General features: G+C 47.7%; 1 pseudogene; it reads left to right on the plus strand.

Annotated features, from left to right (window-relative positions):
• The first annotated feature begins 4701 nt into the window (after positions 1–4701).
• LOC115126892 (GTPase IMAP family member 7-like) overlaps positions 4702–27354 on the plus strand; it is a 31761-nt pseudogene continuing 9108 nt past the window's right edge.

A 27354-nucleotide genomic window follows, 5' to 3' on the forward strand; every position in this document is an offset into this window, starting at 1 on the left:
AACTAGCCCACATTCATGATATAGACAACTAGCCCACATTAATGATATAGACAACTAGACAACTAGCCCACGTTAATGATATAGACAACTAGACAACTAGCCCACATTCATGATATAGACAACTAGCCCACATTAATGATATAGACAACTAGACAACTAGCCCACATTCATGATATAGACAACTAGACAACTAGCCCACATTCATGATATAGACAACTAGACAATTAGCCCACGTTAATGATATAGACAACTAGCCCACATTCATGATATAGACAACTAGACAATTAGCCCACATTAATGATATAGACAACTAGACAATTAGCCCACATTCATGATATAGACAACTATGGACAACTAGCCCACATTCATGATATAGACAACTAGACAACTAGCCCACATTCATGATATAGACAACTAGACAATTAGCCCACATTAATGATATAGACAACTAGACAACTAGCCCACATTCATGATATAGACAACTAGACAACTAGCCCACATTCATGATATAGACAACTAGACAACTAGCCCACATTCATGATATAGACAACTAGACAACTAGCCCACATTCATGATATAGACAACTAGACAATTAGCCCACGTTAATGATATAGACAACTAGCCCACATTCATGATATAGACAACTAGCCCACATTAATGATATAGACAACTATGGACAACTAGCCCACATTCATGATATAGACAACTATGGACAACTAGCCCACATTCATGATATAGACAACTATAGACAACTAGCCCACATTCATGATATAGACAACTAGCCCACATTCATGATATAGACAACTAGCCCACATTCATGATATAGACAACTATGGACAACTAGCCCACATTCATGATATAGACAACTAGCCCACATTCATGATATAGACAACTAGCCCACATTCATGATATAGACAACTAGCCCACATTCATGATATAGACAACTAGCCCACATTCATGGTATAGACAACTAGCCCACATTCATGATATAGACAACTAGCCCACATTCATGATATAGACAACTATAGACAACTAGCCCACATTCATGATATAGACAACTATAGACAACTAGCCCACATTCATGATATAGACAACTATGGACAACTAGCCCACATTCATGATATAGACAACTATAGACAACTAGCCCACATTCATGATATAGACAACTATAGACAACTAGCCCACATTCATGATATAGACAACTATGGACAACTAGCCCACATTCATGATATAGACAACTATGGACAACTAGCCCACATTCATGATATAGACAACTATGGACAACTAGCCCACATTCATGATATAGACAACTAGCCCACATTCATGATATAGACAACTAGCCCACATTCATGATATAGACAACTATGGACAACTAGCCCACATTCATGAAATAGCCAACTATGGACAACTAGCCCACATTCATGATATAGACAACTATGGAAAACTAGCCCACATTCATGATATAGACAACTAGCCCACATTCATGATATAGACAACTATAGACAACTAGCCCACATTCATGATATAGACAACTATAGACAACTAGCCCACATTCATGATATAGACAACTATGGAAAACTAGCCCACATTCATGATATAGACAACTATGGACAACTAGCCCACATTCATGAAATAGCCAACTATGGACAACTAGCCCACATTCATGAAATAGCCAACTATGGACAACTAGCCCACATTCATGATATAGCCAACTATGGACAACTAGCCCACATTCATGATATAGCCAACTATGGACAACTAGCCCACATTCATGATATAGACAACTAGCCCACATTCATGATATAGACAACTAGCCCACATTCATGATATAGACAACTATAGACAACTAGCCCACATTCATGATATAGACAACTATAGACAACTAGCCCACATTCATGATATAGACAACTATGGAAAACTAGCCCACATTCATGATATAGACAACTATGGACAACTAGCCCACATTCATGAAATAGCCAACTAGACAACAAGCCCACATTCATGATATAGCCAACTAGACAACTAGCCCACATTCATGATATAGACAACTATGGACAACTAGCCCACATTCATGATATAGACAACTATGGACAACTAGCCCACATTCATGATATAGACAACTATGGACAACTAGCCCACATTCATGATATAGACAACTATAGACAACTAGCCCACATTCATGATATAGACAACTATGGAAAACTAGCCCACATTCATGATATAGACAACTAGCCCACATTCATGATATAGCCAACTATGGACAACTAGCCCACATTCATGATATAGACAACTAGCCCACATTCATGATATAGACAACTAGCCCACATTCATGATATAGACAACTATGGACAACTAGCCCCCATTCATGATATAGCCAACTATGGACAACTAGCCCACATTCATGATATAGACAACTAGCCCACATTCATGATATAGACAACTATGGACAACTAGCCCACATTCATGATATAGACAACTATGGACAACTAGCCCACATTCATGATATAGACAACTAGCCCACATTCATGATATAGACAACTAGCCCACATTCATGATATAGACAACTATGGACAACTAGCCCACATTCATGATATAGACAACTATGGACAACTAGCCCACATTCATGATATAGACAACTAGACAACTAGCCCATATTCATGATATAGACAACTAGACAATTAGCCCACATTCATGATATAGACAACTAGCCCACATTCATGATATAGACAACTAGCCCACATTCATGATATAGGCAACTAGCCCACATTCATGATATAGACAACTAGCCCACATTCATGATATAGGCACATTCATGATATAGCCCACATTCATGATATAGACAACTAGCCCACATTCATGATATAGACAACTAGCCCACATTCATGATATAGGCAACTAGCCCACATTCATGATATAGACAACTAGCCCACATTCATGATATAGACAACTAGCCCACATTCATGATATAGACAACTAGCCCACATTCATGATAAAGACAACTAGCCCACATTCATGATATAGACAACTAGCCCACATTCATGATATAGACAACTATGGACAACTAGCCCACATTCATGATATAGACAACTAGCCCACATTCATGATATAGGCAACTAGCCCACATTCATGATATAGACAACTAGCCCACATTCATGATATAGACAACTATGGACAACTAGCCCACATTCATGATATAGACAACTAGCCCACATTCATGATATAGACAACTAGCCCACATTCATGATATAGACAACTAGCCCACATTCATGATATAGACAACTAGCCCACATTCATGATATAGACAACTTTGGACAACTAGCCCACATTCTACATAGAAAACAAGCTAAATAAATTATCTACATTAAACCACATGATTTGTTATTGTGATGTTTTTAGCACAGCCTTGTGACTCACTGAGTTTCCTGTTTGTCTTTGTGATACTTTCAAGAGGAAGAGGGGGAAGGGGCAAAGTTAGCTCAGAGTAAGTTAGTTTTTCAACTTTCACTTTGTGGGGTTAACTGAACATACTCAACAGTAAAGGTACGCTATATTCACTGTAATCTTTTTGCCCTCTCAATACATTCACCCTCTCTGACCCTCATGTCTCTGACCCTCATGTACTCTGACCCTCATGTCTCTGACCCTCATGTACTCTGACCCTCATGGCTCTGACCCTCGTGCCTCTGACCCTCGTGCCTCTGACCCTCGTGCCTCTGACCCTCATGCCTCTGACCCTCATGCCTCTGACCCTCATGCCTCTGACCCTCATGCCTCTGACCCTCATGCCTCTGACCCTCATGACTCTGACCCTCATGACTCTGACCCTCATGCCTCTGACCCTCATGACTCTGACCCTCATGACTCTAACCCTCATGACTCTGACCCTCATGCCTCTGACCCTCATACCTCTGATACTGACAGAAAAAGAGAATAGAGATGGAGAGAGGATGGATATGGAGGAGAGATACCCACAGTACACACTAAAGAGAGGAGAGATGGAGAGATGATATGTATAGGAGATGGAGGGGAAATGGAGAAAAGGAGGAGAAAGAATAAAAGAAGAGATGAGAAGAGGAGAGGACAGGACAGGAGAGAGTGGGAGGAGGGAAAGAGGGATGGAGAGGTGTTGGATAACTGCTAGATAGGGCCAGCTGCAAATTCCAAATGTGGCTACATTGTAAAAATTCATGAAGAAAAAAGGCCTTAGGAGTTTGGTTAAGGTTGGATCAAGGTTAGAGTTAGGGTTCAAGTCAGATTTTATGAGGAAAAGCACTGACCAGCGATAGAGAGTGAAATCTCAAGGGTAAGGCGGTCCAACCAAACTCTTAACAGAAAAGCAGCCTACTGGTTTATGACACGTGTCCACTTTTAATTTAAAATGTGTCCTTTTGGCACATACTGTGCCTCCATAGTAACAGGCACACCTACACAATTGCACATTCTCTGAAATGCCCACAGAATGCCTGAACTGATAGTACCATATCCTGTTTTTTGAGACCCTATGACTAAGCTGAAAGCCTTAAACAACACACACAACACACACACACACACACACACACACACACACACACACACACACACACACACACGTTTCCTGGAGACGTCTCTGTTCTGGTAAAACAGAAGTAGAGGGCGTTGTCACTAGTTTGAAGCCAATTTGTAAGTCGCTCTGGATAAGAGCGTCTGCTAAATGACTTAAATGTAAATGTAAATGTAAACAGAAGAGTTGGCTCTGAGATCATTCTTTCATTGAGGACTGGAGCTGATGAACTACAGAACAGCTTTTCTAAGAACATCCAGGAAGAAGAGAAGAAAGACGGTAAGAACTTTTATTCACAAATGTATTTTACAAATGAACACATTTCCAGCAGCACCATAAAGATGTCATAGCATCGCCACGGAAACAATAACAAAGGGACTTTTACAAAAACACAACTTTTACTGTAAAGAAAAGAAATGATGAGAGAACTTGTCGTTCCCATGTCTGTCCTTACTGAGATTAAATGACTAGCCCACAATATGGCATTAATGATACAACTTCCCTCTATCACTGATTTAAATTTTTATTTATTTTAATCATAAATTACACACAAGGTCGAACCGAAACACTTTTAACCTGACCCCTCTGAGTACGTGCCACATTGGGCACCTGGGGAGCAGTTGTTGTGGTGAGGTTGCCTTGCTTCACCTTGTCGGTTCGGGGATTACGACTACACTCTAAGAAATAAGGGTTCCATAAGAGATTTTTTGGTTGTCCACGTAGCAGAACCCTTTTTGGTTCCAGATAGAACCCTTTTGGGTTCCATACAGAACCATATGTGGAAAGGGTTCTACCTGAAACCTAAAAGAGTTCTTCAAAGGGTTCTCCTATGGGGACAGCCTAAGAACCCTTTAAGGTTCTAGATAGCACCTTTCTTTCTAAGAGTGTATCAAACTTCAGGTTACTGTCCCAACACTCTAACCACCAGGCTACCTACCGCCCTGTAGTTGTTGTATTAACGTAAGGGAAGCAGGTCTCAGTGGTCCAGTCAGACAGTATTTACTAAATGGCAGCTGATCCAGTCCCAACACTCTAACCACCAGGCTACCTGCCGCCCTGTAGTTGTTGTATTAACGTAAGGGAAGCAGGTCTCAGTGGTCCAGTCAGACAGTATTTACTAAATGGCAGCTGATCCAGTCCCAACACTCTAACCACCAGGCTACCTGCCGCCCTGTAGTTGTTGTATTAACGTAAGGGAAGCAGGTCTCAGTGGTCCAGTCAGACAGTATTTACTAAATGGCAGCTGATCCAGTCCCAACACTCTAACCACCAGGCTACCTGCCGCCCTGTAGTTGTTGTATTAACATAAGGGAAGCAGGTCTCAGTGGTCCAGTCAGACAGTATTTACTAAATGGCAGCTGATCCAGTCCCAACACTCTAACCACCAGGCTACCTACCGCCCTGTAGTTGTTGTATTAACGTAAGGGAAGCAGGTCTCAGTGGTCCAGTCAGACAGTATTTACTAAATGGCAGCTGATCCAGTCCCAACACTCTAACCACAAGGCTACCTGCCGCCCTGTAGTTGTTGTATTAACATAAGGGAAGCAGGTCTCAGTGGTCCAGTCAGACAGTATTTACTAAATGGCAGCTGATCCAGTCCCAACACTCTAACCACCAGGCTACCTGCCGCCCTGTAGTTGTTGTATTAACATAAGGGAAGCAGGGCTCAGTGGTCCAGTCAGACAGTATTTACTAAATGGCAGCTGATCCAGTCCCAACACTCTAACCACCAGGCTACCTGCCGCCCTGTAGTTGTTGTATTAACATAAGGGAAGCAGGTCTCAGTGGTCCAGTCAGACAGTATTTACTAAATGGCAGCTGATCCAGTCCCAACACTCTAACCACCAGGCTACCTGCCGCCCTGTAGTTGTTGTATTAACATAAGGGAAGCAGGTCTCAGTGGTCCAGTCAGACAGTATTTACTAAATGGCAGCTGATCCAGTCCCAACACTCTAACTACCAGGCTACCTGCCGCCCTGTAGTTGTTGTATTAACATAAGGAAGCAGGTCTCAGTGGTCCAGTCAGACAGTATTTACTAAATGGCAGCTGATCCAGTCCCAACACTCTAACCACCAGGCTACCTGCCGCCCTGTAGTTGTTGTATTAACGTAAGGGAAGCAGGTCTCAGTGGTCCAGTCAGACAGTATTTACTAAATGGCAGCTGATCCAGTCCCAGCACTCTAACCACCAGGCTACCTGCCGTCCTGTAGTTGTTGTATTAACATAAGGGAAGCAGGTCTCAGTGGTCCAGTCAGACAGTATTTACTAAATGGCAGCTGATCCAGTCCCAACACTCTAACCACCAGGCTACCTACCGCCCTGTAGTTGTTGTATTAACATAAGGGAAGCAGGTCTCAGTGGTCCAGTCAGACAGTATTTACTAAATGGCAGCTGATCCAGTCCCAACACTCTAACCACCAGGCTACCTGCCGTCCTGTAGTTGTTGTATTAATAATAAGGGAAGCAGGTCTCAGTGGTCCAGTCAGACAGTATTTACTAAATGGCAGCTGATCCAGTCCCAACACTCTAACTACCAGGCTACCTGCCGCCCTGTAGTTGTTGTATTAACATAAGGGAAGCAGGTCTCAGTGGTCCAGTCAGACAGTATTTACTAAATGGCAGCTGATCCAGTCCCAACACTCTAACCACCAGGCTACCTGCCGCCCTGTAGTTGTTGTATTAACGTAAGGGAAGCAGGTCTCAGTGGTCCAGTCAGACAGTATTTACTAAATGGCAGCTGATCCAGTCCCAGCACTCTAACCACCAGGCTACCTGCCGTCCTGTAGTTGTTGTATTAACATAAGGGAAGCAGGTCTCAGTGGTCCAGTCAGACAGTATTTACTAAATGGCAGCTGATCCAGTCCCAACACTCTAACCACCAGGCTACCTGCCGCCCTGTAGTTGTTGTATTAACATAAGGGAAGCAGGTCTCAGTGGTCCAGTCAGACAGTATTTACTAAATGGCAGCTGATCCAGTCCCAGCACTCTAACCACCAGGCTACCTGCCGTCCTGTAGTTGTTGTATTAACATAAGGGAAGCAGGTCTCAGTGGTCCAGTCAGACAGTATTTACTAAATGGCAGCTGATCCAGTCCCAACACTCTAACCACCAGGCTACCTGCCGCCCTGTAGTTGTTGTATTAACGTAAGGGAAGCAGGTCTCAGTGGTCCAGTCAGACAGTATTTACTAAATGGCAGCTGATCCAGTCCCAACACTCTAACCACCAGGCTACCTGCCGCCCTGTAGTTGTTGTATTAACGTAAGGGAAGCAGGTCTCAGTGGTCCAGTCAGATAGTATTTACTAAATGGCAGCTGATCCAGTCCCAACACTCTAACCACCAGGCTACCTGCCGCCCTGTAGTTGTTGTATTAACGTAAAGGGAAGCAGGTCTCAGTGGTCCAGTCAGACAGTATTTACTAAATGGCAGCTGATCCAGTCCCAACACTCTAACCACCAGGCTACCTGCCGTCCTGTAGTTGTTGTATTAACATAAGGGAAGCAGGTCTCAGTGGTCCAGTCAGACAGTATTTACTAAATGGCAGCTGATCCAGTCCCAACACTCTAACCACCAGGCTACCTGCCGCCCTGTAGTTGTTGTATTAACGTAAGGGAAGCAGGTCTCAGTGGTCCAGTCAGACAGTATTTACTAAATGGCAGCTGATCCAGTCCCAGCACTCTAACCACCAGGCTACCTGCCGTCCTGTAGTTGTTGTATTAACATAAGGGAAGCAGGTCTCAGTGGTCCAGTCAGACAGTATTTACTAAATGGCAGCTGATCCAGTCCCAACACTCTAACCACCAGGCTACCTGCCGCCCTGTAGTTGTTGTATTAACATAAGGGAAGCAGGTCTCAGTGGTCCAGTCAGACAGTATTTACTAAATGGCAGCTGATCCAGTCCCAACACTCTAACCACCAGGCTACCTACCGCCCTGTAGTTGTTGTATTAACATAAGGAAGCAGGTCTCAGTGGTCCAGTCAGACAGTATTTACTAAATGGCAGCTGATCCAGTCCCAACACTCTAACCACCAGGCTACCTACCGCCCTGTAGTTGTTGTATTAACATAAGGGAAGCAGGTCTCTGTGGTCCAGTCAAACAGTATTTACTAAATGGCAGCTGATCCAGTCCCAACACTCTAACCACCAGGCTACCTGCCGTCCTGTAGTTGTTGTATTAACATAAGGGAAGCAGGTCTCAGTGGTCCAGTCAGACAGTATTTACTAAATGGCAGCTGATCCAGTCCCAACACTCTAACCACCAGGCTACCTGCCCCCTGTAGTTGTTGTATTAATAATAAGGGAAGCAGGTCTCAGTGGTCCAGTCAGACAGTATTTACTAAATGGCAGCTGATCCAGTCCCAACACTCTAACCACCAGGCTACCTGCCGCCCTGTAGTTGTTGTATTAACATAAGGGAAGCAGGTCTCAGTGGTCCAGTCAGACAGTATTTACTAAATGGCAGCTGATCCAGTCCCAACACTCTAACCACCAGGCTACCTGCCGCCCTGTAGTTGTTGTATTAACATAAGGGAAGCAGGTCTCAGTGGTCCAGTCAGACAGTATTTACTAAATGGCAGCTGATCCAGTCCCAACACTCTAACCACCAGGCTACCTGCCGTCCTGTAGTTGTTGTATTAACATAAGGGAAGCAGGTCTCAGTGGTCCAGTCAGACAGTATTTACTAAATGGCAGCTGATCCAGTCCCAACACTCTAACCACCAGGCTACCTGCCGTCCCCTGTAGTTGTTGTATTAACGTAAGGGAAGCAGGTCTCAGTGGTCCAGTCAGACAGTATTTACTAAATGGCAGCTGATCCAGTCCCAGCACTCTAACCACCAGGCTACCTGCCGTCCTGTAGTTGTTGTATTAACATAAGGGAAGCAAGTCTCAGTGGTCCAGTCAGACAGTATTTACTAAATGGCAGCTGATCCAGTCCCAACACTCTAACCACCAGGCTACCTGCCGCCCTGTAGTTGTTGTATTAACGTAAGGGAAGCAGGTCTCAGTGGTCCAGTCAGACAGTATTTACTAAATGGCAGCTGATCCAGTCCCAACACTCTAACCACCAGGCTACCTGCCGCCCTGTAGTTGTTGTATTAACGTAAGGGAAGCAGGTCTCAGTGGTCCAGTCAGATAGTATTTACTAAATGGCAGCTGATCCAGTCCCAACACTCTAACCACCAGGCTACCTGCCGTCCTGTAGTTGTTGTATTAACGTAAGGGAAGCAGGTCTCAGTGGTCCAGTCAGACAGTATTTACTAAATGGCAGCTGATCCAGTCCCAACACTCTAACCACCAGGCTACCTGCCGCCCTGTAGTTGTTGTATTAACGTAAGGGAAGCAGGTCTCAGTGGTCCAGTCAGACAGTATTTACTAAATGGCAGCTGATCCAGTCCCAACACTCTAACCACCAGGCTACCTGCCGCCCTGTAGTTGTTGTATTAACATAAGGGAAGCAGGTCTCAGTGGTCCAGTCAGACAGTATTTACTAAATGGCAGCTGATCCAGTCCCAACACTCTAACCACCAGGCTACCTACCGCCCTGTAGTTGTTGTATTAACATAAGGGAAGCAGGTCTCAGTGGTCCAGTCAGACAGTATTTACTAAATGGCAGCTGATCCAGTCCCAACACTCTAACTACCAGGCTACCTGTCGCCCTGTAGTTGTTGTATTAACATAAGGGAAGCAGGTCTCAGTGGTCCAGTCAGACAGTATTTACTAAATGGCAGCTGATCCAGTCCCAACACTCTAACCACCAGGCTACCTGCCGCCCTGTAGTTGTTGTATTAACGTAAGGGAAGCAGGTCTCAGTGGTCCAGTCAGACAGTATTTACTAAATGGCAGCTGATCCAGTCCCAGCACTCTAACCACCAGGCTACCTGCCGTCCTGTAGTTGTTGTATTAACATAAGGGAAGCAGGTCTCAGTGGTCCAGTCAGACAGTATTTACTAAATGGCAGCTGATCCAGTCCCAACACTCTAACCACCAGGCTACCTGCCGCCCTGTAGTTGTTGTATTAACGTAAGGGAAGCAGGTCTCAGTGGTCCAGTCAGACAGTATTTACTAAATGGCAGCTGATCCAGTCCCAGCACTCTAACCACCAGGCTACCTGCCGTCCTGTAGTTGTTGTATTAACATAAGGGAAGCAGGTCTCAGTGGTCCAGTCAGACAGTATTTACTAAATGGCAGCTGATCCAGTCCCAACACTCTAACCACCAGGCTACCTGCCGCCCTGTAGTTGTTGTATTAACGTAAGGGAAGCAGGTCTCAGTGGTCCAGTCAGACAGTATTTACTAAATGGCAGCTGATCCAGTCCCAACACTCTAACCACCAGGCTACCTGCCGCCCTGTAGTTGTTGTATTAACGTAAGGGAAGCAGGTCTCAGTGGTCCAGTCAGATAGTATTTACTAAATGGCAGCTGATCCAGTCCCAACACTCCTAACTAACCACCAGGCTACCTGCCGCCCTGTAGTTGTTGTATTAACGTAAGGGAAGCAGGTCTCAGTGGTCCAGTCAGACAGTATTTACTAAATGGCAGCTGATCCAGTCCCAGACCTCTAACCACCAGGCTACCTGCCGCCCTGTAGTTGTTGTATTAACATAAGGGAAGCAGGTCTCAGTGGTCCAGTCAGACAGTATTTACTAAATGGCAGCTGATCCAGTCCCAACACTCTAACCACCAGGCTACCTACCGCCCTGTAGTTGTTGTATTAACATAAGGGAAGCAGGTCTCAGTGGTCCAGTCAGACAGTATTTACTAAATGGCAGCTGATCCAGTCCCAACACTCTAACCACCAGGCTACCTGCCGTCCTGTAGTTGTTGTATTAATAATAAGGGAAGCAGGTCTCAGTGGTCCAGTCAGACAGTATTTACTAAATGGCAGCTGATCCAGTCCCAACACTCTAACCACCAGGCTACCTGCCGCCCTGTAGTTGTTGTATTAACATAAGGGAAGCAGGTCTCAGTGGTCCAGTCAGACAGTATTTACTAAATGGCAGCTGATCCAGTCCCAGCACTCTAACCACCAGGCTACCTGCCGTCCTGTAGTTGTTGTATTAACATAAGGGAAGCAGGTCTCAGTGGTCCAGTCAGACAGTATTTACTAAATGGCAGCTGATCCAGTCCCAACACTCTAACCACCAGGCTACCTGCCGCCCTGTAGTTGTTGTATTAACGTAAGGGAAGCAGGTCTCAGTGGTCCAGTCAGACAGTATTTACTAAATGGCAGCTGATCCAGTCCCAGCACTCTAACCACCAGGCTACCTGCCGTCCTGTAGTTGTTGTATTAACATAAGGGAAGCAGGTCTCAGTGGTCCAGTCAGACAGTATTTACTAAATGGCAGCTGATCCAGTCCCAACACTCTAACCACCAGGCTACCTGCCGCCCTGTAGTTGTTGTATTAACGTAAGGGAAGCAGGTCTCAGTGGTCCAGTCAGACAGTATTTACTAAATGGCAGCTGATCCAGTCCCAACACTCTAACCACCAGGCTACCTGCCGCCCTGTAGTTGTTGTATTAACGTAAGGGAAGCAGGTCTCAGTGGTCCAGTCAGATAGTATTTACTAAATGGCAGCTGATCCAGTCCCAACACTCTAACCACCAGGCTACCTGCCGTCCTGTAGTTGTTGTATTAACATAAGGGAAGCAGGTCTCAGTGGTCCAGTCAGACAGTATTTACTAAATGGCAGCTGATCCAGTCCCAACACTCTAACCACCAGGCTACCTGCCGCCCTGTAGTTGTTGTATTAACATAAGGGAAGCAGGTCTCAGTGGTCCAGTCAGACAGTATTTACTAAATGGCAGCTGATCCAGTCCCAGACCTCTAACCACCAGGCTACCTGCCGCCCTGTAGTTGTTGTATTAACATAAGGGAAGCAGGTCTCAGTGGTCCAGTCAGACAGTATTTACTAAATGGCAGCTGATCCAGTCCCAACACTCTAACCACCAGGCTACCTACCGCCCTGTAGTTGTTGTATTAACATAAGGGAAGCAGGTCTCTGTGGTCCAGTCAAACAGTATTTACTAAATGGCAGCTGATCCAGTCCCAACACTCTAACCACCAGGCTACCTGCCGTCCTGTAGTTGTTGTATTAACATAAGGGAAGCAGGTCTCAGTGGTCCAGTCAGACAGTATTTACTAAATGGCAGCTGATCCAGTCCCAACACTCTAACCACCAGGCTACCTGCCGCCCTGTAGTTGTTGTATTAACATAAGGGAAGCAGGTCTCAGTGGTCCAGTCAGACAGTATTTACTAAATGGCAGCTGATCCAGTCCCAACACTCTAACCACCAGGCTACCTGCCGTCCTGTAGTTGTTGTATTAATAATAAGGGAAGCAGGTCTCAGTGGTCCAGTCAGACAGTATTTACTAAATGGCAGCTGATCCAGTCCCAACACTCTAACCACCAGGCTACCTACCGCCCTGTAGTTGTTGTATTAACATAAGGGAAGCAGGTCTCAGTGGTCCAGTCAGACAGTATTTACTAAATGGCAGCTGATCCAGTCCCAACACTCTAACTACCAGGCTACCTGCCGCCCTGTAGTTGTTGTATTAACATAAGGAAGCAGGTCTCAGTGGTCCAGTCAGACAGTATTTACTAAATGGCAGCTGATCCAGTCCCAACACTCTAACCACCAGGCTACCTGCCGCCCTGTAGTTGTTGTATTAACGTAAGGGAAGCAGGTCTCAGTGGTCCAGTCAGACAGTATTTACTAAATGGCAGCTGATCCAGTCCCAGCACTCTAACCACCAGGCTACCTGCCGTCCTGTAGTTGTTGTATTAACATAAGGGAAGCAGGTCTCAGTGGTCCAGTCAGACAGTATTTACTAAATGGCAGCTGATCCAGTCCCAACACTCTAACCACCAGGCTACCTGCCGCCCTGTAGTTGTTGTATTAACGTAAGGGAAGCAGGTCTCAGTGGTCCAGTCAGACAGTATTTACTAAATGGCAGCTGATCCAGTCCCAGCACTCTAACCACCAGGCTACCTGCCGTCCTGTAGTTGTTGTATTAACATAAGGGAAGCAGGTCTCAGTGGTCCAGTCAGACAGTATTTACTAAATGGCAGCTGATCCAGTCCCAACACTCTAACCACCAGGCTACCTGCCGCCCTGTAGTTGTTGTATTAACGTAAGGGAAGCAGGTCTCAGTGGTCCAGTCAGACAGTATTTACTAAATGGCAGCTGATCCAGTCCCAACACTCTAACCACCAGGCTACCTGCCGCCCTGTAGTTGTTGTATTACCACGTAAGGGAAGCAGGTCTCAGTGGTCCAGTCAGACAGTATTTACTAAATGGCAGCTGATCCAGTCCCAACACTCTAACCACCAGGCTACCTGCCGCCCTGTAGTTGTTGTATTAACATAAGGGAAGCAGGTCTCAGTGGTCCAGTCAGACAGTATTTACTAAATGGCAGCTGATCCAGTCCCAACACTCTAACCACAAGGCTACCTGCCGCCCTGTAGTTGTTGTATTAACATAAGGGAAGCAGGTCTCAGTGGTCCAGTCAGACAGTATTTACTAAATGGCAGCTGATCCAGTCCCAACACTCTAACCACCAGGCTACCTGCCGTCCTGTAGTTGTTGTATTAACATAAGGGAAGCAGGTCTCTGTGGTCCAGTCAAACAGTATTTACTAAATGGCAGCTGATCCAGTCCCAACACTCTAACCACCAGGCTACCTGCCGTCCTGTAGTTGTTGTATTAACATAAGGGAAGCAGGTCTCAGTGGTCCAGTCAGACAGTATTTACTAAATGGCAGCTGATCCAGTCCCAACACTCTAACTACCAGGCTACCTGCCGCCCTGTAGTTGTTGTATTAACATAAGGGAAGCAGGTCTCAGTGGTCCAGTCAGACAGTATTTACTAAATGGCAGCTGATCCAGTCCCAACACTCTAACCACCAGGCTACCTGCCGCCCTGTAGTTGTTGTATTAACGTAAGGGAAGCAGGTCTCAGTGGTCCAGTCAGACAGTATTTACTAAATGGCAGCTGATCCAGTCCCAGCACTCTAACCACCAGGCTACCTGCCGTCCTGTAGTTGTTGTATTAACATAAGGGAAGCAGGTCTCAGTGGTCCAGTCAGACAGTATTTACTAAATGGCAGCTGATCCAGTCCCAACACTCTAACCACCAGGCTACCTACCGCCCTGTAGTTGTTGTATTAACATAAGGGAAGCAGGTCTCTGTGGTCCAGTCAAACAGTATTTACTAAATGGCAGCTGATCCAGTCCCAACACTCTAACCACCAGGCTACCTGCCGTCCTGTAGTTGTTGTATTAACATAAGGGAAGCAGGTCTCAGTGGTCCAGTCAGACAGTATTTACTAAATGGCAGCTGATCCAGTCCCAACACTCTAACCACCAGGCTACCTGCCGCCCTGTAGTTGTTGTATTAACATAAGGGAAGCAGGTCTCAGTGGTCCAGTCAGACAGTATTTACTAAATGGCAGCTGATCCAGTCCCAACACTCTAACCACCAGGCTACCTGCCGTCCTGTAGTTGTTGTATTAACATAAGGGAAGCAGGTCTCTGTGGTCCAGTCAAACAGTATTTACTAAATGGCAGCTGATCCAGTCCCAACACTCTAACCACCAGGCTACCTGCCGTCCTGTAGTTGTTGTATTAACATAAGGAAGCAGGTCTCAGTGGTCCAGTCAGACAGTATTTACTAAATGGCAGCTGATCCAGTCCCAACACTCTAACCACCAGGCTACCTGCCGCCCTGTAGTTGTTGTATTAACATAAGGGAAGCAGGTCTCAGTGGTCCAGTCAGACAGTATTTACTAAATGGCAGCTGTTCCAGTCCCAACACTCTAACCACCAGGCTACCTGCCGCCCTGTAGTTGTTGTATTAATGGTACCAGTAAAGCAGGAACTCTAACCACCAGGTCTCAGTGGTCCAGTCAGACAGTATTTACTAAATGGCAGCTGATCCAGTCCCAACACTCTAACCACCAGGCTACCTGCCGCCCTGTAGTTGTTGTATTAACATAAGGGAAGCAGGTCTCAGTGGTCCAGTCAGACAGTATTTACTAAATGGCAGCTGATCCAGTCCCAACACTCTAACCACCAGGCTACCTGCCGCCCTGTAGTTGTTGTATTAACATAAGGGAAGCAGGTCTCAGTGGTCCAGTCAGACAGTATTTACTAAATGGCAGCTGATCCAGTCCCAACACTCTAACCACCAGGCTACCTGCCGCCCTGTAGTTGTTGTATTAACGTAAGGGAAGCAGGTCTCAGTGGTCCAGTCAGACAGTATTTACTAAATGGCAGCTGATCCAGTCCCAACACTCTAACCACCAGGCTACCTGCCGCCCTGTAGTTGTTGTATTAACGTAAGGGAAGCAGGTCTCAGTGGTCCAGTCAGACAGTATTTACTAAATGGCAGCTGATCCAGTCCCAACACTCTAACCACCAGGCTACCTGCCGTCCTGTAGTTGTTGTATTAACATAAGGGAAGCAGGTCTCAGTGGTCCAGTCAGACAGTATTTACTAAATGGCAGCTGATCCAGTCCCAACACTCTAACCACCAGGCTACCTGCCGTCCTGTAGTTGTTGTATTAACATAAGGGAAGCAGGTCTCAGTGGTCCAGTCAGACAGTATTTACTAAATGGCAGCTGATCCAGTCCCAACACTCTAACCACCAGACTACCTGCCGTCCTGTAGTTGTTGTATTAACGTAAGGGAAGCAGGTCTCTTTGGTCCAGTCAGACAGTATTTACTAAATGGCAGCTGATCCAGTCCCAACACTCTAACCACCAGGCTACCTACCGCCCTGTAGTTGTTGTATTAACATAAGGGAAGCAGGTCTCAGTGGTCCAGTCAGACAGTATTTACTAAATGGCAGCTGATCCAGTCCCAACACTCTAACCACCAGGCTACCTGCCGCCCTGTAGTTGTTGTATTAACATAAGGGAAGCAGGTCTCAGTGGTCCAGTCAGACAGTATTTACTAAATGGCATCTGATCCAGTCCCAACACTCTAACCACCAGGCTACCTGCCGACCTGTAGTTGTTGTATTAACATAAGGGAAGCAGGTCTCAGTGGTCCAGTCAGACAGTATTTACTAAATGGCAGCTGATCCAGTCCCAACACTCTAACCACCAGGCTACCTGCCGTCCTGTAGTTGTTGTATTAACATAAGGGAAGCAGGTCTCAGTGGTCCAGTCAGACAGTATTTACTAAATGGCAGCTGATCCAGTCCCAACACTCTAACCACAAGGCTACCTGCCGCCCTGTAGTTGTTGTATTAACATAAGGGAAGCAGGTCTCAGTGGTCCAGTCAGACAGTATTTACTAAATGGCAGCTGATCCAGTCCCAACACTCTAACCACCAGACTACCTGCCGTCCTGTAGTTGTTGTATTAACGTAAGGGAAGCAGGTCTCTTTGGTCCAGTCAGACAGTATTTACTAAATGGCAGCTGATCCAGTCCCAACACTCTAACCACCAGACTACCTGCCGTCCTGTAGTTGTTGTATTAACGTAAGGGAAGCAGGTCTCTTTGGTCCAGTCAGACAGTATTTACTAAATGGCAGCTGATCCAGTCCCAACACTCTAACCACCAGGCTACCTACGACCCTGTAGTTGTTGTATTAACATAAGGGAAGCAGGTCTCAGTGGTCCAGTCAGACAGTATTTACTAAATGGCAGCTGATCCAGTCCCAACACTCTAACCACCAGGCTACCTGCCGCCCTGTAGTTGTTGTATTAACGTAAGGGAAGCAGGTCTCAGTGGTCCAGTCAGACAGTATTTACTAAATGGCAGCTGATCCAGTCCCAACACTCTAACCACCAGCTACCTGCCGCCCTGTAGTTGTTGTATTAACATAAGGGAAGCAGGTCTCAGTGGTCCAGTCAGACAGTATTTACTAAATGGCAGCTGATCCAGTTCCAGCTGTTGCAGGTATGGGGGCATTTACAAATGTATTGAAAAAGGCCTTTGTAAAAAGACTAAATACCATTAATGTTCCTTATGACACACAAATACGCCATTTGTAAAGCATTTGATGAGCTGGATGTGTGTATCTGAAAGCAGAGTAGCTGGATGTAAAGCAACTACTAATGCAGAAACTCTATAGTCTAAGTGTTGTTTGATAATCCACTCTGTTTTTATTGAACATTCCACATAAATCTACATACATTTAACAATTTTCACCACATTTGACCTTTGACCTGTTTAAAATTGCATTAGAAATACAAAATGACCCTGAAATCCAGCCTTACTTTGTGTATCACAGAAAACATGTTTTATCTAGCATTGATGACAGTCTGTAACAAGCAAAAATAAATCACAGCACTTTTTCCAGGTTGGCTGGTCTACTATAAGATCATTATGGGATTAAGTTTCCATTTGAGCTGTCCTCATGGTACCAGTAGAGAGAGATGAGGGAGACAGCTGTCCTCATGGTACCAGTAGAGAGAGATGAGGGAGACAGCTGTCCTCGTGGTACCAGTAGAGAGATGAGGGAGACAGCTGTCCTCATGGTACCAGTAGAGAGATAAGAGAGACAGCTGTCCTCATGGTACCAGTAGAGAATGATGAGGGAGACAGCTGTCCTCATGGTACCAGTAGAGAGAGATGAGGAAGACAGCTGTCCTCATGGTACCAGTAGAGAGAGATGAGGGAGCCAGCTGTCCTCATGGTACCAGTAGAGAGAGATGAGGGAGCCAGCTGTCCTCATGGTACCAGTAGAGAGAGATGAGGGAGGCAGCTGTCCTCATGGTACCAGTAGAGAGAGATGAGGGAGACAGCTGTCCTCATGGTACCAGTAGAGAGATAAGAGAGACAGCTGTCCTCATGGTACCAGTAGAGAGAGATGAGGGAGACAGCTGTCCTCATGGTACCAGTAGAGAGATGAGGGAGACAGCTGTCCTCATGGTACCAGTAGAGAGAGATGAGGGAGACAGCTGTCCTCATGGTACCAGTAGAGAGAGATGAGGGAGGCAGCTGTCCTCATGGTACCAGTAGAGAGAGATGAGGGAGACAGCTGTCCTCATGGTACCAGTAGAGAGAGATGAGGGAGACAGCTGTCCTCATGGTACCAGTAGAGAGATGAGGGAGACAGCTGTCCTCATGGTACCAGTAGAGAGAGATGAGGGAGACAGCTGTCCTCATGGTACCAGTAGAGAGAGATGAGGGAGACAGCTGTCCTCATGGTACCAGTAGAGAGAGATGAGGGAGACAGATGTCCTCATGGTACCAGTAGAGAGAGATGAGTGAGACAGCTGTCCTCATGGTACCAGTAGAGAGAGATGAGGGAGACAGCTGTCCTCGTGGTACCAGTAGAGAGATGAGGGAGACAGCTGTCCTCATGGTACCAGTAGAGAGAGATGAGAGAGACAGCTGTCCTCATGGTACCAGTAGAGAGAGATGAGGGAGGCAGCTGTCCTCATGGTACCAGTAGAGAATGATGAGGGAGACAGCTGTCCTCATGGTACCAGTAGAGAGAGATGAGGGAGACAGCTGTCCTCATGGTACCAGTAGAGAGAGATGAGGGAGGCAGCTGTCCTCATGGTACCAGTAGAGAGAGATGAGGGAGACAGCTGTCCTCATGGTACCAGTAGAGAATGATGAGGGAGGCAGCTGTCCTCATGGTACCAGTAGAGAGATGAGGGAGACAGCTGTCCTCATGGTACCAGTAGAGAGATGAGGGAGACAGCTGTCCTCATGGTACCAGTAGAGAGAGATGAGAGAGACAGCTGTCCTCATGGTACCAGTAGAGAGAGATGAGGGAGACAGCTGTCCTCATGGTACCAGTAGAGAGATAAGAGAGACAGCTGTCCTCATGGTACCAGTAGAGAGAGATGAGGGAGACAGCTGTCCTCATGGTACCAGTAGAGAGATGAGGGAGACAGCTGTCCTCATGGTACCAGTAGAGAGAGATGAGGGAGACAGCTGTCCTCATGGTACCAGTAGAGAGAGATGAGGGAGGCAGCTGTCCTCATGGTACCAGTAGAGAGAGATGAGGGAGACAGCTGTCCTCATGGTACCAGTAGAGAGAGATGAGGGAGACAGCTGTCCTCATGGTACCAGTAGAGAGAGATTAGGGAGACAGCTGTCCTCATGGTACCAGTATAGAGATATGAGGGAGACAGCTGTCCTCATGGTACCAGTAGAGAGAGATGAGGGAGACAGCTGTCCTCATGGTACCAGTAGAGAATGATGAGAGAGACCGCTGTCCTCATGGTACCAGTAGAGAGAGATGAGGGAGACAGCTGTCCTCATGGTACCAGTAGAGAGATGAGGGAGGCAGCTGTCCTCATGGTACCAGTAGAGAGAGATGAGGGAGACAGCTGTCCTCATGGTACCAGTAGAGAGAGATGAGGGAGACAGCTGTCCTCATGGTACCAGTAGAGAGATGAGGGAGGCAGCTGTCCTCATGGTACCAGTAGAGAGATGAGGGAGGCAGCTGTCCTCATGGTACCAGTAGAGAGAGATGAGGGAGACAGCTGTCCTCATGGTACCAGTAGAGAGAGATGAGGGAGGCAGCTGTCCTCATGGTACCAGTAGAGAATGATGAGGGAGACAGCTGTCCTCATGGTACCAGTACAGAGAGATGAGGGAGACAGCTGTCCTCATGGTACCAGTAGAGAATGATGAGAGAGACAGCTGTCCTCATGGTACCAGTAGAGAATGATGAGGGAGACAGCTGTCCTCATGGTACCAGTAGAGAGAGATGAGGGAGACAGCTGTCCTCATGGTACCAGTAGAGAGAGATGAGGGAGGCAGCTGTCCTCATGGTACCAGTAGAGAATGATGAGGGAGACAGCTGTCCTCATGGTACCAGTAGAGAGAGATGAGGGAGACAGCTGTCCTCATGGTACCAGTAGAGAATGATGAGGGAGGCAGCTGTCCTCATGTTACCAGTAGAGAATGATGAGGGAGACAGCTGTCCTCATGGTACCAGTAGAGAGAGATGAGGGAGACAGCTGTCCTCATGGTACCAGTAGAGAGAGATGAGGGAGACAGCTGTCCTCATGGTACCAGTAGAGAGATGAGGGAGACAGCTGTCCTCATGGTACCAGTAGAGAGAGATGAGAGAGACAGCTGTCCTCATGGTACCAGTAGAGAGATGAGAGAGACAGCTGTCCTCATGGTACCAGTAGAGAGAGATGAGGGAGACAGCTGTCCTCATGGTACCAGTAGAGAGATGAGGGAGACAGCTGTCCTCATGGTACCAGTAGAGAGAGATGAGGGAGACAGCTGTCCTCATGGTACCAGTAGAGAGAGATGAGGGAGGCAGCTGTCCTCATGGTACCAGTAGAGAGAGATGAGGTAGACAGCTGTCCTCATGGTACCAGTAGAGAGAGATGAGGGAGACAGCTGTCCTCATGGTACCAGTAGAGAGATATGAGGGAGACAGCTGTCCTCATGGTACCAGTAGAGAGAGATGAGGGAGACAGCTGTCCTCATGGTACCAGTAGAGAATGATGAGAGAGACAGCTGTCCTCATGGTACCAGTAGAGAGAGATGAGGGAGACAGCTGTCCTCATGGTACCAGTAGAGAGATGAGGGAGGCAGCTGTCCTCATGGTACCAGTAGAGAGAGATGAGGGAGACAGCTGTCCTCATGGTACCAGTAGAGAGAGATGAGGGAGACAGCTGTCCTCATGGTACCAGTAGAGAGATGAGGGAGACAGCTGTCCTCATGGTACCAGTAGAGAATGATGAGGGAGACAGCTGTCCTCATGGTACCAGTAGAGAGAGATGAGGGAGGCAGCTGTCCTCGTGGTATCAGTAGAGAGAGCTGAGGGAGACAGCAGTCCTCATGGTACCAGTAGAGAATGATGAGGGAGACAGCTGTCCTCATGGTACCAGTAGAGAGAGATGAGGAAGACAGCTGTCCTCATGGTACCAGTAGAGAGAGATGAGGGAGACAGCTGTCCTCATGGTACCAGTAGAGAATGATGAGAGAGACAGCTGTTCTCATGGTACCAGTAGAGAGAGATGAGGGAGACAGCTGTCCTCATGGTACCAGTAGAGAGATGAGGGAGGCAGCTGTCCTCATGGTACCAGTAGAGAGAGATGAGGGAGACAGCTGTCCTCATGGTACCAGTAGAGAGAGATGAGGGAGGCAGCTGTCCTCATGGTACCAGTAGAGAATGATGAGGGAGACAGCTGTCCTCATGGTACCAGTAGAGAATGATGAGGGAGACAGCTGTCCTCATGGTACCAGTAGAGAGAGATGAGGGAGACAGCTGTCCTCATGGTACCAGTAGAGAGAGATGAGGGAGGCAGCTGTCCTCATGGTACCAGTAGAGAATGATGAGGGAGACAGCTGTCCTCATGGTACCAGTAGAGAGAGATGAGGGAGACAGCTGTCCTCATGGTACCAGTAGAGAATGATGAGGGAGGCAGCTGTCCTCCTGTTACCAGTAGAGAATGATGAGGGAGACAGCTGTCCTCATGGTACCAGTAGAGAGAGATGAGGGAGACAGCTGTCCTCATGGTACCAGTAGAGAGAGATGAGGGAGACAGCTGTCCTCATGGTACCAGTAGAGAGATGAGGGAGACAGCTGTCCTCATGGTACCAGTAGAGAGAGATGAGAGAGACAGCTGTCCTCATGGTACCAGTAGAGAGAGATGAGGGAGACAGCTGTCCTCATGGTACCAGTAGAGAGATAAGAGAGACAGCTGTCCTCATGGTACCAGTAGAGAGAGATGAGGGAGACAGCTGTCCTCATGGTACCAGTAGAGAGATGAGGGAGACAGCTGTCCTCATGGTACCAGTAGAGAGAGATGAGGGAGACAGCTGTCCTCATGGTACCAGTAGAGAGAGATGAGGGAGGCAGCTGTCCTCATGGTACCAGTAGAGAGAGATGAGGGAGACAGCTGTCCTCATGGTACCAGTAGAGAGAGATGAGGGAGACAGCTGTCCTCATGGTACCAGTAGAGAGATGAGGGAGACAGCTGTCCTCATGGTACCAGTAGAGAGAGATGAGGGAGACAGCTGTCCTCATGGTACCAGTAGAGAGAGATGAGGGAGACAGCTGTCCTCATGGTACCAGTAGAGAGAGATGAGGGAGACAGCTGTCCTCATGGTACCAGTAGAGAGAGATGAGGGAGACAGCTGTCCTCATGGTACCAGTAGAGAGAGATTAGGGAGACAGCTGTCCTCATGGTACCAGTAGAGAGATATGAGGGAGACAGCTGTCCTCATGGTACCAGTAGAGAGAGATGAGGGAGACAGCTGTCCTCATGGTACCAGTAGAGAATGATGAGAGAGACCGCTGTCCTCATGGTACCAGTAGAGAGAGATGAGGGAGACAGCTGTCCTCATGGTACCAGTAGAGAGATGAGGGAGGCAGCTGTCCTCATGGTACCAGTAGAGAGAGATGAGGGAGACAGCTGTCCTCATGGTACCAGTAGAGAGAGATGAGGGAGACAGCTGTCCTCATGGTACCAGTAGAGAGATGAGGGAGACAGCTGTCCTAATGGTACCAGTAGAGAATGATGAGGGAGACAGCTGTCCTCATGGTACCAGTAGAGAGAGATGAGGGAGGCAGCTGTCCTCGTGGTATCAGTAGAGAGAGCTGAGGGAGACAGCAGTCCTCATGGTACCAGTAGAGAATGATGAGGGAGACAGCTGTCCTCATGGTACCAGTAGAGAGAGATGAGGAAGACAGCTGTCCTCATGGTACCAGTAGAGAGAGATGAGGGAGACAGCTGTCCTCATGGTACCAGTAGAGAGAGATGAGGGAGACAGCTGTCCTCATGGTACCAGTAGAGAGAGATGAGGGAGCCAGCTGTCCTCATGGTACCAGTAGAGAGAGATTAGGGAGACAGCTGTCCTCATGGTACCAGTAGAGAGAGATGAGGGAGACAGCTGTCCTCATGGTACCAGTAGAGAGATGAGGGAGACAGCTGTCCTCATGGTACCAGTAGAGAGAGATGAGAGAGACAGCTGTCCTCATGGTACCAGTAGAGAGATAAGAGAGACAGCTGTCCTCATGGTACCAGTAGAGAGAGATGAGGGAGACAGCTGTCCTCATGGTACCAGTAGAGAGATAAGAGAGACAGCTGTCCTCATGGTACCAGTAGAGAGAGATGAGGGAGACAGCTGTCCTCATGGTACCAGTAGAGAGATGAGGGAGATAGCTGTCCTCATGGTACCAGTAGAGAGAGATGAGAGAGACAGCTGTCCTCATGGTACCAGTAGAGAGAGATGAGAGACAGCTGTCCTCATGGTACCAGTAGAGACATAAGAGAGACAGCTGTCCTCATGGTACCAGTAGAGAGAGATGAGGGAGACAGCTGTCCTCATGGTACCAGTAGAGAGATGAGGGAGACAGCTGTCCTCATGGTACCAGTAGAGAGAGATGAGGGAGACAGCTGTCCTCATGGTACCAGTAGAGAGAGATGAGGGAGGCAGCTGTCCTCATGGTACCAGTAGAGAGATGAGGGAGACAGCTGTCCTCATGGTACCAGTAGAGAGAGATGAGGGAGACAGCTGTCCTCATGGTACCAGTAGAGAGAGATTAGGGAGACAGCTGTCCTCATGGTACCAGTAGAGAGATATGAGGGAGACAGCTGTCCTCATGGTACCAGTAGAGAGAGATGAGGGAGACAGCTGTCCTCATGGTACCAGTAGAGAATGATGAGAGAGACCGCTGTCCTCATGGTACCAGTAGAGAGAGATGAGGGAGACAGCTGTCCTCATGGTACCAGTAGAGAGATGAGGGAGGCAGCTGTCCTCATGGTACCAGTAGAGAGAGATGAGGGAGACAGCTGTCCTCATGGTACCAGTAGAGAGAGATGAGGGAGACAGCTGTCCTCATGGTACCAGTAGAGAGATGAGGGAAACAGCTGTCCTCATGGTACCAGTAGAGAATGATGAGGGAGACAGCTGTCCTCATGGTACCAGTAGAGAGAGATGAGGGAGGCAGCTGTCCTCGTGGTATCAGTAGAGAGAGCTGAGGGAGACAGCAGTCCTCATGGTACCAGTAGAGAATGATGAGGGAGACAGCTGTCCTCATGGTACCAGTAGAGAGAGATGAGGAAGACAGCTGTCCTCATGGTACCAGTAGAGAGAGATGAGGGAGACAGCTGTCCTCATGGTACCAGTAGAGAGAGATGAGGGAGACAGCTGTCCTCATGGTACCAGTAGAGAGAGATGAGGGAGCCAGCTGTCCTCATGGTACCAGTAGAGAGAGATGAGGAAGACAGCTGTCCTCATGGTACCAGTAGAGAGAGTTGAGGGAGACAGCTGTCCTCATGGTACCAGTAGAGAGAGATGAGGGAGACAGCTGTCCTCATGGTACCAGTAGAGAATGATGAGGGAGACAGCTGTCCTCATGGTACCAGTAGAGAATGATGAGAGAGAAAGCTGTCCTCATGGTACCAGTAGAGAGAGATGAGGGAGACAGCTGTCCTCATGGTACCAGTAGAGAGAGATGAGGGAGACAGCTGTCCTCATGGTACCAGTAGAGAATGATGAGAGAGACAGCTGTCCTCATGGTACCAGTAGAGAGATGAGGGAGACAGCTGTCCTCATGGTACCAGTAGAGAATGATGAGGGAGACAGCTGTCCTCATGGTACCAATAGAGAGAGATGAGGGAGGCAGCTGTCCTCATGGTACCAGTAGAGAGAGATGAGGGAGACAGCTGTCCTCATGGTACCAGTAGAGAGAGATGAGGGAGACAGCTGTCCTCATGGTACCAGTAGAGAGAGATGAGGGAGACAGCTGTCCTCATGGTACCAGTAGAGAGATGAGGGAGACAGCTGTCCTCATGGTACCAGTAGAGAATGATGAGAGAGACAGCTGTCCTCATGGTACCAGTTGAGATAGATGAGGGAGACAGCTGTCCTCATGGTACCAGTAGAGAGATGAGGAGGCAGCTGTCCTCATGGTACCAGTAGAGATAGATGAGGGAGACAGCTGTCCTCATGGTACCAGTAGAGAGAGATGAGGGAGGCAGCTGTCCTCATGGTACCAGTAGAGAATGATGAGAGAGACAGCTGTCCTCATGGTACCAGTAGAGAGAGATGAGGGAGACAGCTGTCCTCATGGTACCAGTAGAGAATGATGAGGGAGACAGCTGTCCTCATGGTACCAGTAGAGAGAGATGAGGGAGCCAGCTGTCCTCATGGTGTCAGTAGAGAGAGATGAGGGAGCCAGCTGTCCTCATGGTACCAGTAGAGAGAGATTAGGGAGACAGCTGTCCTCATGGTACCAGTAGAGAATGATGAGGAGACAGCTGTCCTCATGGTACCAGTAGAGAATGATGAGAGAGACAGCTGTCCTCATGGTACGAGTAGAGAGAGCTGAGGGAGACAGCTGTCCTCATGGTACCAGTAGAGTATGATGAGGGAGACAGCTGTCCTCATGGTACCAGTAGAGAGAGATGAGGGAGACAGCTGTCCTCATGGTACCAGTAGAGAATGATGAGGGAGACAGCTGTCCTCATGGTACCAGTAGAGAGATGAGGGAGACAGCTGTCCTCATGGTACCAGTAGAGAATGATGAGGGAGACATTTGTCCTCATGGTACCAGTAGAGAGAGATGAGGGAGACAGCTGTCCTCATGGTACCAGTAGAAAGATGAGGGAGATAGCTGTCCTCATGGTACCAGTAGAGAGAGATGAGAGAGACAGCTGTCCTCATGGTACCAGTAGAGAGAGATGAGAGACAGCTGTCCTCATGGTACCAGTAGAGACATAAGAGAGACAGCTGTCCTCATGGTACCAGTAGAGAGAGATGAGGGAGACAGCTGTCCTCATGGTACCAGTAGAGAGATGAGGGAGACAGCTGTCCTCATGGTACCAGTAGAGAGAGATGAGGGAGACAGCTGTCCTCATGGTACCAGTAGAGAGAGATGAGGGAGGCAGCTGTCCTCATGGTACCAGTAGAGAGAGATGAGGGAGACAGCTGTCCTCATGGTACCAGTAGAGAGAGATGAGGGAGACAGCTGTCCTCATGGTACCAGTAGAGAGAGATGAGGGAGACAGCTGTCCTCATGGTACCAGTAGAGAATGATGAGAGAGACCGCTGTCCTCATGGTACCAGTAGAGAGAGATGAGGGAGACAGCTGTCCTCATGGTACCAGTAGAGAGATGAGGGAGGCAGCTGTCCTCATGGTACCAGTAGAGAGAGATGAGGGAGACAGCTGTCCTCATGGTACCAGTAGAGAGAGATGAGGGAGACAGCTGTCCTCATGGTACCAGTAGAGAGATGAGGGAGACAGCTGTCCTCATGGTACCAGTAGAGAATGATGAGGGAGACAGCTGTCCTCATGGTACCAGTAGAGAGAGATGAGGGAGGCAGCTGTCCTCGTGGTACCAGTAGAGAGAGCTGAGGGAGACAGCAGTCCTCATGGTACCAGTAGAGAATGATGAGGGAGACAGCTGTCCTCATGGTACCAGTAGAGAGAGATGAGGAAGACAGCTGTCCTCATGGTACCAGTAGAGAGAGATGAGGGAGACAGCTGTCCTCATGGTACCAGTAGAGAGAGATGAGGGAGACAGCTGTCCTCATGGTACCAGTAGAGAGAGATGAGGGAGCCAGCTGTCCTCATGGTACCAGTAGAGAGAGATGAGGAAGACAGCTGTCCTCATGGTACCAGTAGAGAGAGATGAGGGAGACAGCTGTCCTCATGGTACCAGTAGAGAGAGATGAGGGAGACAGCTGTCCTCATGGTACCAGTAGAGAATGATGAGGGAGACAGCTGTCCTCATGGTACCAGTAGAGAATGATGAGAGAGAAAGCTGTCCTCATGGTACCAGTAGAGAGAGATGAGGGAGACAGCTGTCCTCATGGTACCAGTAGAGAGAGATGAGGGAGACAGCTGTCCTCATGGTACCAGTAGAGAA

This window comes from Oncorhynchus nerka, linkage group LG15, assembly GCF_034236695.1.
Source record: "Oncorhynchus nerka isolate Pitt River linkage group LG15, Oner_Uvic_2.0, whole genome shotgun sequence".
In the NCBI taxonomy this organism is placed as follows: domain Eukaryota; kingdom Metazoa; phylum Chordata; class Actinopteri; order Salmoniformes; family Salmonidae; genus Oncorhynchus; species Oncorhynchus nerka.